The sequence below is a fragment of the Dipodomys ordii genome, unplaced genomic scaffold (assembly GCF_000151885.1).
Source record: "Dipodomys ordii isolate 6190 unplaced genomic scaffold, Dord_2.0 Scaffold9, whole genome shotgun sequence".
In the NCBI taxonomy this organism is placed as follows: Eukaryota; Metazoa; Chordata; class Mammalia; order Rodentia; family Heteromyidae; genus Dipodomys; species Dipodomys ordii.
The window spans coordinates 5,311,516-5,324,503 of record NW_012267225.1 but is presented as its reverse complement, the minus strand read 5'-3'; positions in this window follow the sequence as shown (position 1 = coordinate 5,324,503).

Genomic DNA, 12,988 nt, shown 5'->3' with positions numbered 1-12,988 from the left:
TGGGTGCTGTCCCTCAGCTATTCAGCTCAAGGCTAGTGCTTTACCACTTGAGCCACAGCGCCACTTCTGGTTTTCTGGTGGTTTATTGGAGATAAGAGTGTCACAGACTTTCTTGCCAGGGCTGGCTTTGAACTGTGATCCTCAGATATCAGCCTCCTGATTAGCTAGGTTTACAGGTGTGAGGCATCCAGCAAGGCTAGTGTTTTTAAACACATTATGTCTTTGAACACATTACTATCGCTTATTTTACTCTATCTCTCCAAAGAGAGAATTTGACTGCTTTTTTTCAATTAATCCTCTAACAAGCTGATTAATAAGGCAAATAGGAAACTGCCAATAATGTGTAAGTGGATTGAAAAATAAGTAAGGTACATTTGGTGGGGGCTGGTGCGTTTGGTGGCAGAGCTAATGTCTAGATTCGCTTCCGTTTCTAATTTGCTTCAATGGGTTAAGATATGCAATATAGTTGCAATAAACTCTGAAATTCATTAATGGCTATTCTTGTATGTGCTAAAGAGAAAACATTAAAATATTGTACCAATGTCAAATTTTAGTGAAAAGAACCATATAATATCATCTCAGTTGATCTCCCTTTTACATCTTCTTCCATCACAGAACAAATAATCCTGTAAAAAGACAGTGAAAATGCATTTGAGAACTATGCCTCACCGAAATGATAGGAATTAAGATTTTTTTCTTCTCTGAGTTTATGAAGAAAAAAGTTTTCTTTTGTTTGTCTGCAGGGCAAAAGAGAAGGTGATTGACCACTTCTGGGATTTTACATTCTTATGATAACATAAAAGAATGATTTTAAATTTTAATTTATTTTTAAATTTTAAGTAGTTGTACAAAGGGGTTTCAGTTCAACAGGTCAGTTTGTGGGTACAGTGCACCTCGATCTATGCCACCTCTTTTATCTTCTCCCCATCTCTTCCCACACCATGCTCCCTCTGAATTGATGTGATTCTCTTTTTACTTATGTACCTTAAATAGAAAGACTACTAATTTTGTATATTTGGGGGAACTCTGTTACTCTCATGTATGTATACATTATAGAGTCAAATTAATTAATATATCCAATGTATCAATAATTTAACAATAATCTGGTGTTTCTGGGATCTGAGATCAGGGTGTTTCAACTTGGGAGGTAGGTGCTCTATTCCTTGGGCCAAATCTGCATTTCCTTTGCTGCTTTTTAAATTTTTCTAACAGATTCTTACATTTGGTCCAAGGTTGTCTGGTTTGCAATTCTCATGTTTACGTTTCCTGCATTATTGGGATGTCGGTACATGCCAGCCCATCCAGGCTTTTTGCTGGTTGAGATGAATTTTTGCCCACAGTAGAATCAAACTGTCATCCGCTGGAAGAGTTGGGATTATAAGCAGGAGAAACTACACCCAGATCTTCTGTTCCAAATGGTAAGGAGATTGGCCTCTAATCCTTTAACTATTTTGAAATATGTAATACATCAATCATATGTGCGAGTCCCTCTTGTGTGGTTACAAGACTTTCCCCCCAGTCTAATGGAAACTCTGTACTCCTTGATCAACAACTTCTCTTCCTTCCAAATTTCTCCTCTCTCCATGAGCACCTGTTCCCCTTCAGCCTCTGGGCTCCACTTTGTATTCTCTGTTTCTGTGAAACTGAGTTTTCAGATTCTGCATATATGTGATACCAGTGGCCTTTCTATGATTGGCTTTTTTTTTCTCCTACCTGGGCTGTCTCAAATGACAGAATTTCATTTTTTTAAATTTTATTTTCTTCCTTTCAGTATCCCTGAGCATCTAGGAAGAGTTAATTTCTCACTTTTATTGTACATATCAATTGAACACACTCTGCACCAGTGACTCCATCTTTCTCTTGTTGCCTACTCTAATACGATGCTGAATCAGATACCCAGGAGAACATTTGACAGTGTACTTTTGTTTAATATGGCTAATGGAAATTTAATGTTCTCACAATTGTTTTGGCCCTCCAAGTAGCACTGAATTATTTATGAATAATTCCAAATGTCTTTAAGTAAAATGCAGTTCTTCTAATGAGCCAAAACAAGAGTAGCAATCACAGTTCAGTCTGGGTGGCAGTGCTTGGTGCTTTTCCTTTCTGCCAATGAGAGTTCCTCAGACTTGGAAAATATCACAAAATCATTCTCCATTCCTACCCTGCAGTCCCTCTGCTTATGTATTTGAAGGACCGGGGAACCAAAGAAGTCCCATCCACACAGGGGGATATTTGTCAGACCTGTATGATTGATGACTGTGTAGTTTTGTCTTGTTGAATACATAGATTCTTCAGTCTCCAGATTCACTGCCTATGTACTCTTGGAGTAGTTAAGTTTACATTCTGGTGTGAAACATCTCATTTATACCAGGAGACTTAGAGATCTCAGTGAGGTAGTCAGAAACATAAACAGATGTATTCATGGAGAGGCACTGATAAACTCTCCTGAAGATATGGGGTCAGTTCCTCTTTGTGGGAAGACAGATCACTCTGCAACATAGGTAGTATTTCAAGTGGATCTTTAAGGATTTAGCGAGTGTTTGACATGTAGCAACGAATTGTTCTCTGTGGGAAATAAACTGGATATCTCGTGGGTGGGGATGGGAGGAAAAATTGGGAGAGAGTGACAGAAGAGGAGACATGGTCCAAAAAGAATTGTACTCAATACTCACTATTTGATTCATGTAACTGTAATCCTTCTATCTACCAACTCTGCAATAACAAAAAATACTTATAAAAATAAAATGTACTGTCATAAAAAATATAAAAAAGAGGAAGTGGCATGTGTCAGGATGATCGCTGGACTCTGGTGGGCCCTATAGCAACCAGAAGGACTATTGTAGAACTAGCTTTGCCTTGTACACAAAACCCACCAAGGCTAACTGCCAATGGGGCCGGAGGCCAGCTTTTTACTCAGCGTACCTGCAGAGCAGCAAGAGCAGCTCAGTCCTCTAGGAGTAAATAGAACAACAGAAGCCAGGGAGTTTGCAAAGCTGAAAGCTGCAAAGCATTTGCTGCTACTCAGTTCTGGGACGCTAGCTTGGCTCTCCCAGGAAAACCAGCTGTGTGCAGGATTTCCCCTGAGAGTCTCCTAATTGCTTTGCAGGTCGAAATGTACCCCCGCGATGTTGTCAGGGATTGCTACGGATAGCCAACTCCATTCTGCTCAACAAAACCAGTAATTTGGAGAAATTACATCCCTGGCTGCCATCTTTAGCACTACAAGGACGGCCTCCCTTCTCACTGTTAAAAAAGGGAAAAAGAAATACTGGCAGCGCACCAAACTGAGGAAGGCCTCTTTGTAAATATGGCATGCGGCCCCCCTTTGGAAAGGAAGTAACGTAGAAAACCAGATAAGTAAGTGGTGATTTAACCCAGAACGGCAGTGTCTTCAAAGGCTGTGACTTTTTTTTTCCCTTCGTGAACAGTTACTTCAGAACAAAAATATTCAGCGTTAACCACATTGTAAGCACTGTTTAGCGACTTTTATATATTGACAACTTCCTCTGAACAGCTGGTTAGTCATGCCACAGATATTTCTGGGCTCATGGCTCATGTTGATGGGGACACATAACCACAGTGTGTGGACACCTCCGAGTTATAAATTCTGCAGTAGGAAAGTGAATGACACGCTGGTGGTTCGGTTATTCACTCTGTGCCATTTAGACCTGGATTAGAATTCTGAGACTATCAGGGATCATCTCAGCTCACATGTTCTTCTAAGTGCCTCCATTTTTGCTTCCTTTATCCCATCAAAAGTCATGTTTCTAGCTCAAGCCTTTTCTCCTTTGGAGCGAAGGAAGTGTCAGGAGGTTGGTTGTGAGATGAGTGAAGACTTCCTGCAAGGATGGGAGCTTTGACTTTCCTGCCAGAAACAGGAGACAAGGAGCAAAACAGAAATTTGGTGAGATCTTACTCTCTCTCAATAAGACTCATTTAAAAAATAAGAATAACACAGCTGCACTGTCTTCCTCTGATTCCATACAGGTGCTTGGCTAAGAGAAGTCTCTTCATATTAACTCAGTTTTTTTATATCTATATCTAGATCTGTATTTATATTTCTACTATATATAAGCCAAACAGCATTGTAGCAAGTTAAACAAACAAATAAACATGTAGACTGTCTTTTGCCATTGATATCAGCTAGGTCTGCCCTCTATTGCCTGTTTGCTCTCTTTTGTGATTTCTTTCAAATACCTAGACCCAGGTATTCTGTTCCAGCCAGTATCTTAACTTTCAGGTTTCTGATCATCCCAAATTACTGAACCTATATCGATCTGGTCTTATATACATTCAACTACTCAGGAGTAGTTGCCTTGAAGATGGCATGACTTCTCCTGTGGTGGTGACCATATGAGAAAGGGAACATAACTGGATTTATTTCACAGCTGCGGTGGAGGTTAGTTGTTAAAGACAACTCATTTGTTTTTAGAAGTCTGCAGCCATTCTGGCTCCAGAGCTCTTAGCCATTCTGCTTTTCCTTTTTGAGTAGAAACACCCCCTGGTTTCCTAGCAATAGCCAACTATCTAAACAAGATGAAACAACCAAACAACTAAAAAGCCACCTTGAGAATCCCCAAATGCTCCCTCTCATCAATAATAAATGTGTCTGGATATAAGCACTGCTCACTGTTGGGTTAAGCACTTGGCCAGTCCTGTGCAAAAACGGATTCTCAAAATGTGCCGGGCTTGGTAATAAAGTTGGGAGCGACGACGTCTTTAGGGGGAAATGTACAATTGCAGCGGACAAGTAAGAATTTATCTGATTCATAAAATTGGCACCTGCAGTTTGGTACCCTGAGCCACTCTTACATAAATGTTTGAAGAAACAATAAAATTCATGAGTCACCAAAGCATTCAGCTAAGTTAAATTCCTACTTCCTGTACCGTGCTCCCTTCTGGTCCCCATCCGGTTGTGGCTTAGTCTTTCAGCACGAGGATAAGCAGAAAGAAATGATCAGTCAAGGTGAGAGGAAGGTCACCAGTAGTCTCATGGGTGGGTGAGTCAGATGGTGAGTCAGGTGGGTGGCTAAGGGATGGGAAGCTATGTCCTTTCTGATTCTCTCCTTAACTCAAAGAGTGAAGGAGTGTAGGTGGGTGTTTTCTTAACCTCAGAGAATCAGAGGCTAGACTTATAAGAGGCTTTCCTCTTACTCAATTTCACTCCCCCCTCAAGAACGCCTTCGTAGAAAGAGAATTTCTCCATGGTGGGTCAGTTCAATGCATTGATTCATTACAGTTTTACTGGATAAGCTCCACCCTCATTCCCTTTCTCAAGAGCTCTCTTCAGAAGATAGGTGAGCAAATATCTAGACAACATTCCCTCATTTCTAAGTGATAGATCCTAAGTTCTCTTGCCAGCCCCTCTCTCCTGTTGTCACTCCCTTTCCCTTTGTTTTGGTATGGGTATATGTTGGGTCCCTGTGAGTAAGTATGTGCATGTGGGAGGTGATTATTTCTTATAACTAAACCTGTTGTTGTTTTTTTTAACCCTATCTACACCCCTGCTTGCAGTCCAATATTGCCTTCATAAAGTGCTTGCAGCTGGGAACTTTCTGGTAGGAAAATGATATCCTAGGATAAAACCTCCTTGGAAACATTCTTTCCAAAAAAGCTTTTTCCTTTATGTGTCACAGATGCAACTATTTTAATTGTAAGCAAACGAGAAAAGCTAAATAATTATGGAAAATCATTAGATTTGTTCCAGAAACTGCAAGGTGTAAACTACAAAAAAAGAGAAAGAAAAAGGTATAACACCACCAGCAGATAATTCTATCCTTTCCTTTCCTTTCCTTTTCTCTCTCTCTTTCTCCCTTTCTCTTTCTTTGGCTGTATTTAGATATGGTGTATTTAGATATGGATAAAAGGAATAATAGTAGATTTAACTTTAATTTAATGTACATTTTAAATCAAGACACTTCAAATACCTTAAAATTTTACCACAGTGTATTTATACTTATAGTACATCTAGGAAGCACTTAATGAAATGATTATCAAGAAATTCGGTTCATGGCAGCTTTGTGTTTAAACTCTTTATTAACGGTAGCAAAGTGCCTTGTTGGTTATTAGCTAGTAATCAATAACTGCTCTGGTCATTTCTGCACATGGTCCTTAGACAATTTGTGTGAAATGAAAAATTTATTGTGAAGATCCCCAAGTGGCATAGAAGTGACCCTACCCAGCCGTCTCCATCTGGAAGGATTTGATATCCTCACATGTATGGTCTGCAGCAGCTATTCATACAGGGACATCTCTGGTTCTGGGATGTGAGTGGCAGGGGGGCATTCTTGTTATTATGAGAATTCACTGAGGAGTGCTGCACCTTGTCATTTCATTTCTCCCCTGCATGGTGCTTTCGTAGTCCCATGCAGATGAGAGCTATTCAATGACTATGTGTTGATTGAACTGAGAAGGGAATGACTGATAACTGGAATTAACCAGAAGTGAAGGATGTGCGGGGCCAGAGGCATTTTCTTAGATTAGCAAATCAGAAAGGTCTCCTGAATTATACAGTGACTATAGAAGGAAAAAAATCCCACAGAGAGAGAGAGAGAGAGAGAGAGAGAGAGAGAGAGAGAGAGAGAGCACACACTTGTGCTCCTTTGCTGTCCATCTTTCTTATCTCCAGAAGCTCTGCAGCTCCCACTGCTCTCTCTGTTTCTAGCAGACCTTTCTTCTGTCATTGGGCTGGCGCCTTAATTTCTCCCACTTCAAAGAATGTAATAGTTCAACGAGACTCTGAAGAGCTAGGAAGCTCTTGAAGTGTCAGTAGCCTGCCTTCCTTCTTCAAAGAATATTCCATTTCTATCCTATCATAGCAACTTAAAAGTTAAGCACACAAGTCAGGCACTGGTGGCAAACACCTGTAATCTGAGCTGCTCAGGAGACTGAGATCTGAGAATTGCCATTCAAAGCCAGCTAGAGGAAGTTAAGTCCACGAGACTCTTATCTACAGTTAGCCACCCCTAAAAAAGCCAGAAATAGAGCTGTGGCTCAAGTGGTAGTACTCTAGCTTTGAACAAAAGAGCTCAGGGACAGCACCCAGTCCCTGAGTTCAAGTGCGAGAACCATCACCACCACACACACACACACACACACAGAGAGAGAGAGAGAGAGAGAGAGAGAGAGAGAGAGAGAGAGAAAGAGAGAGAGAGAACAAGCATTATATTTTATGGCATGACATATCCCATAACATCAGTGACATCATTGCTTATGACAACCTTTGCATGGATTGAATTGAAACTCTGGCTTGTGTGTGTCAGAACTCCACAGTCACCTGCTCATAAGTACTTGAATTCACACATCTGTTCTTAAGAGGAAAAATTAAGTACCAGTCTTTGTGGGCCCTTCTTTTATTTTCCCACTCCAGATGCTGATGGGAAGTTTATTGTTTTCTTGGGGAACAGCTGGAGCTACTTCTAGAGGGTCTTTGCCTCTTATATCCTTGCCTTCTGTTCTACACTATGCCATGTGATCTTGGTCCTTCCCAACAACACCCAACTCAGTTCTTTTAAAAGTATATTTGTTGTACAAGGGAGGTTTCATTGTGATATTTCCATACATGCAGAATTACTGTAGGGCATTTTCTGTGGAACAACAAATATATTGATTGAACTTGCTATAAGCACAAGTTTGTGAAACCCAGGACCCTTCCCTCAAGATGGATGGCTTCATATAATTCTGAGCAGTTTAAGTGTTGAGAAGAGCCATTCCGGAGATACTTCTGTATCTGCTCTACCCTAAGCCAGAGTCTGCCATGTACTTGGAAGCCTTGTGCTAATTTATAACTTAGTCTATGCTTAAGTACAAATGAATAATGGCTTGTGAAAATCTATTTTTCTCCACCCCCAGAAAATGAGCAGATGGATCTTTTCTGTAGTGAAATGAAGTAAGAAATCCTTGATAGCTCTTTGTTACCTCTTACTGTTGTTCCCTTCCAGTGTCTCCTCTTTGGTGATCTTTTCTGTGATGGCTACAATCTGTCACTAGTGTGTGAGATGCCTGTGACCACAGGGTCAAAACTGTATCTATGTGTGGTCAGAGTGACTTGTCTGTAGAAACCAATTCCCTTAAATTGAATCTTTTTCTTTCTTTTTTTTTTAAATTGAAAAAACAATAAGATAGCCAGTTAAAGATCAATGGGATGTTTGACCTGGATGTAAATGAAATAAACCTCAAGTCCTACCACATGGAGACCTCAGGTTAGGTGGAAATTGCTTTGTCATAAGGTTGTCAAGAGCCTCCTGTCACAAATCTCATTCCAGTACTCTGGAGACGACATGTATTATTGGTTTGTACTCTTCTGCAAGATAGATCTCAATTCGTTGTTCCCCTTCAGCTTTGATATTATTCCATCTTATGATTTATAGCTCAAAAGCCAAGTGCACTTTCGAGTCTCTAGTTGATAACCAGGGTAAATAATGACAGAGCCAATGCGCCAGGCAGCCGGTATGCCTCAATTCCACATTTCATTCATGTTTTGAGGTTGTGGTGATGGGGAATGAAAGTGCATCTTCTAAAGTGTGACCAGTACTGAGGAATGTACAATAATTTAATCATATTAAAACATGGAAAGAGGGAGGGGAGGGGCTGAGGAGTATGCAAAAGAAAAAGAGAAGAGGAGAAGGAGAAAAAGAGAGAGAGAATATTCACTTTAAATGATCAAATACTTAAATGATTTCCCCAGCTAACTCATATTTACCAGCAGATTTTGAAACCCACCCACTCTGTAATATGAGTTTTCAGATTTATATTGATGCACCAGAGTGGTGGGTTCTTGTTCTCTGGCAGTCTAGAAATAAACCCAGGAACAAGGAGCACAGTTGGAAAGAGTTTATTTAGCCAGGAGAAAGTAATGGCCACTCAAGAGACTGGCCGCAGTGTGGCCAGGGATCCCCTGTTTTGTATTGTCTTTCCTCATCTTTTTCTCCTCCCTTTTGGCAATTGGCTTGTTTGAAACAACCCAGACCTCACGTGGGGTGGTAGCCACAGTTTGGTGGCTTGCAGGACGGCTGGTCTGGGTTATGGCAGGCTCCAAGACCTTTCATTGGGTGATGGCTACAGGCTTGTGAGGAGCAAGCTGGCCTGAGCTGATTGGTTGATGTTTTCCTTCATTATGAGCAAAGTGATTCTCACATGCCTTTACATGCAGAGGCCCTGGGGAAATTTTTTACCTAGGTGTTCCATTCAGCTGTGTGAGGCGTGGACAGAGAGAATATTCCCACATTGCAAGAGGATAAGTCGGTAACCAGCTGACATTTGTGGAGTGGCCATAATTAGCCCAAGGAATAGCAAGGTGTAACCCAGTGTTAGACCCATGGGAAGTTCTCTTGCCTTTGGGAGCCCAGAGTTCAGAAAACATGCATAGAAGATGGAACAGTTAGAGGACGGCAGTGTAGTAAGTATAATACTGCAGGGGTCAGGGTTGGAAGGCTGCTGGAGTGATCAGGATAGGTGGTGGTTAGAGGACTCTCAGGAGAGGACTAAGCTAGACCTAACCCCTCTCTTCAGCTTCTTCTAGGAGAGAAGCATAGGTTAATAGAAGTCACATCCAAAGAGAGGTCTCTGGTAGGCTCAGGAAGTGGCTCTGTTGAGTTGCTGTGGGCTAGTAAGCTTGGTTCTTTGCCAAGGATGCTTGTAAGGGTCGACAGTCACCTTGTGGGCACAATGATTGCTGCAAGTCACACTTTCCACAACAGCGTCAGACCTCACCATGTAATTGTACACAGAGAAACAGAAAAATCCGAGTTTCCAGCCACGATATGGTACAGTGAAAGTTGAGTAGGAGGAATCCTAAAATCTATTTATATGCCTTATTCCAACTTCATCATTTTATAGTCACCAAATCATAGGTAAGAGAATTATTGGGTTTTCCAGAATATGTTTTTGTTAAAGATGTGAGCAGATGTACAAATGTTAAACACGAAGTTTTCCACAATATAGGGAAAACGCATTTCTTGTTATTTGTGTTTAAAGAGGTGTAACCTGCTTCTTAGTAGGGTTATAGACTCAGCTCTTTATTTGGAATTGTCAGGAAGACAACTACACTGTTAACATATTTAACTTGAGATGTCTTTAAATCAAACAAAGTAGAAATTTATTATTCAAAGGAAAACTTGACTTTACCTGCTGTCCTTCATAAGTTTTGTCCAGGGTCTTTACCTATTCAATGCAATAATGGTTCTTTTTCCCCTCTTGGAAACAGCAATGTTTTAGTCAGAGATCAGCTGCATTACTTTAAGCACATAATAAATGTGGGGTCATTCCACACTGAGGGGAGCTGTGGAAGAGTGAGATTGTCACCACCACCATTAGAGGGGAAACAACACTTAAAGAAGATAACCTTTAACTTCAGTGATTACTGCACTCAAGTCAGCCAAAGAGGCAATTGGACCCAACCTCACTCGAAGAGCCAGTGCTGAGCACGCACATGTGTATTTACACAATATCTTCCCAGCTCAACCCGAGCTGGTGCTTTTCATAGTGTGCCTCCCCCAGGAGCTGAGCAAGGAAGTAGCCTGCCCCTTGCAAGGATTTCCCAGGTGTTGATAGATCAAATTATATTCAGACCTAATCATGCCTAGACTTCATTCTATAGGCAGCAGAGTGACACGTGCCTTGGTACAAAGAACTAAGCCGCTACCAAAGGTAGCAGGTGGGATGGTGAGACACAGGTCTGAGCAAGTTCAAACAACACAAGACGTGGAACTTCAGCCAATGACACTGTCCAAGACGCCGTGGCTGTCCGTAAACATTATCCAAGCATACTGTAGTCCCCGAATTCTCAGTCTACTTTTGAGGCCCACTTACTTACCACATCATGAAGTCCAATTAAGAGATTTCAACCACAGCTGTTGTCATTTTGCCTTTGGACCACTGATGTAATTAGATCTTTGAAGTCAGGTTATACAAGTTGCTTTGAACACCTGGCAGAGCTAACTTCTTCTCCTAAAGGCAGACTCCACATGAGGCAGGTCCACTGCAGTGCCTTCTTGAGAATCCTCTTTTCACCTGTTTAAGCAGGCATGCCTGTCCAATCCTAACTCCTCTACAAGAGGAATTCCTGTTGCACTTCTTTTCAGCAAACTAGGTGTGGCTGCATGTTTTTCATGTTTGTTTTCCCCTCACCTCTATTCTGATCATATTCATAAAGCTCAAGTCATTAAAGGATAGGCTTGGAATTGACCACAGGAGATGGCTGACAGCCCTTGCTCAGAGGGGGAGGGGGCAGTAAGGCAAGTCTACTTCAGCAGGATTTCAAACCCGTTCTATTCTATTCTAATCATTGTATTCCTATTTTATACATTGTATTTCAAGTCTATACAAGTGGGGAGTTGGTTGCAAGGTTGCAAGCATGCTGTCCCCAACATGCCGGTGGGACTTTTTTTTTTTGTGAGGGACAGGTAGCAGACCTTTAAATTCATAGGTATCTGTATTCAGATAAGCTGCATTCCAGGAGGCAGATCTGGACATGATGTTGTCTGTCAAGGACTTCAGCTGGATGTGATAACAGTGGTATTGTTTGAGGCCAGTGGACCTTACCTGTGGGAGGTACTTAGAACATGGAAGTTAGAGAACAAGTGGGACTCATTGCTGCAGAATGTTCCCTGGTGGCTGATAGCAAACTTGGTGTGGTCCATTTGGAGTCAGGGCTCAGCCATTTGTACCAGTCATGGCGACAGTAGTTCATTTGATGCAAAAATTGTCGTGGAAGTGGGTCTCTCCCTCAATTTGATACCCATAAAATCTGCTTCTAAAGCAGCCTGAGTTATCATGAAATGCCCATGAGTTGGGCCAGCACATTATCCCCTGGGAGGCCTCGTGTGCAGAAAAGGTGTGATAAGGTCCACAGGAAACCCACTGTGGCTACCACAGTGCTACGATAAAAATAAATACTGTCAGGGAGGGGCATGTGGAGTAAAATCATCTGACTTACTTTGAGATCTCTATTTATTAGATTGTTTCTTTAGAACTCCTGTCTCAAAAAAAATAAATTTCTAAAACTTTCTATTTGTAATGTGGTAAGAAATATCATTCCTGCCCTTTGTAATAGAACTAACTTGGATTATATGTGCCACTGAAGTATATGAAATAAAAGTACAGGATTTCTAAAATGCATATGTGAGTACCACTGGGGCAGAATTTCTAGGTAATTCTTTGCTAGTGGTTTCCTTCCTAATGTTAAGTTTAGCATTTGTCAAAACTAATATATTTTTTTAAAATGTTGCTCCAGTTCTTACTGAATGTTTTATTCTCTGCCCTTATCTCCTTGAGGATAAAATCTATATGGCTGATCAAAATGTGCTATTCGTTGTAATATTTGGTAATATACTGGAAAATACTTGTTGTTGACTTCACTTGTTATTTTAAACAGCTTTTACTCTCAGATTTTTTTAAACCACTTCTATGGCAAAAAAAATCAATTAACACCATAGTGACCAAGAGACTTACACATTTAGCCACATTCCCTTTCCAAGGGTCCCAAGCCTTTTTTATCCTTCATTCTCTGAATGCTTTCATTTTGTAGTTGGCTCCATCATTTCTGTTACCAGTGAAATGTGTGCTCTGTTACCATGAGCTGGAGCTATCGCTGAAGTGTCATTTCAGATGTTCACAAGCTTGTGGTGACTGGCAGTAGTGTCACTTCTCCAGCTGACAGAGCTCTGGCATGGACTGGAAGCAACAGATGTTCTTGGGAGATGTTTCCAGAAGAACTGTGAACGCTACACTATGAGGACAGATGTGTGGGTCTTGTTTTTTTAGCCACTTAGTACAGAAAAGCTAGGCATAGACTCTGACTTACGAATTCATCTCTTTAAGAGATAGAGAGATAAGGGAGAGTTTGACTTCGGGTCCTCCCCATTTATAGAACGACCAACACAGAATTAGCCCTTCTTCTTCTTCCTCTTCTTCTTCTTCTTCTTCTTCTTCTTCTTCTTCTTCTTCTTCTTCTTCTTCTTCTTCTTCTTCTTCTTCTTCTTCTTCTTCT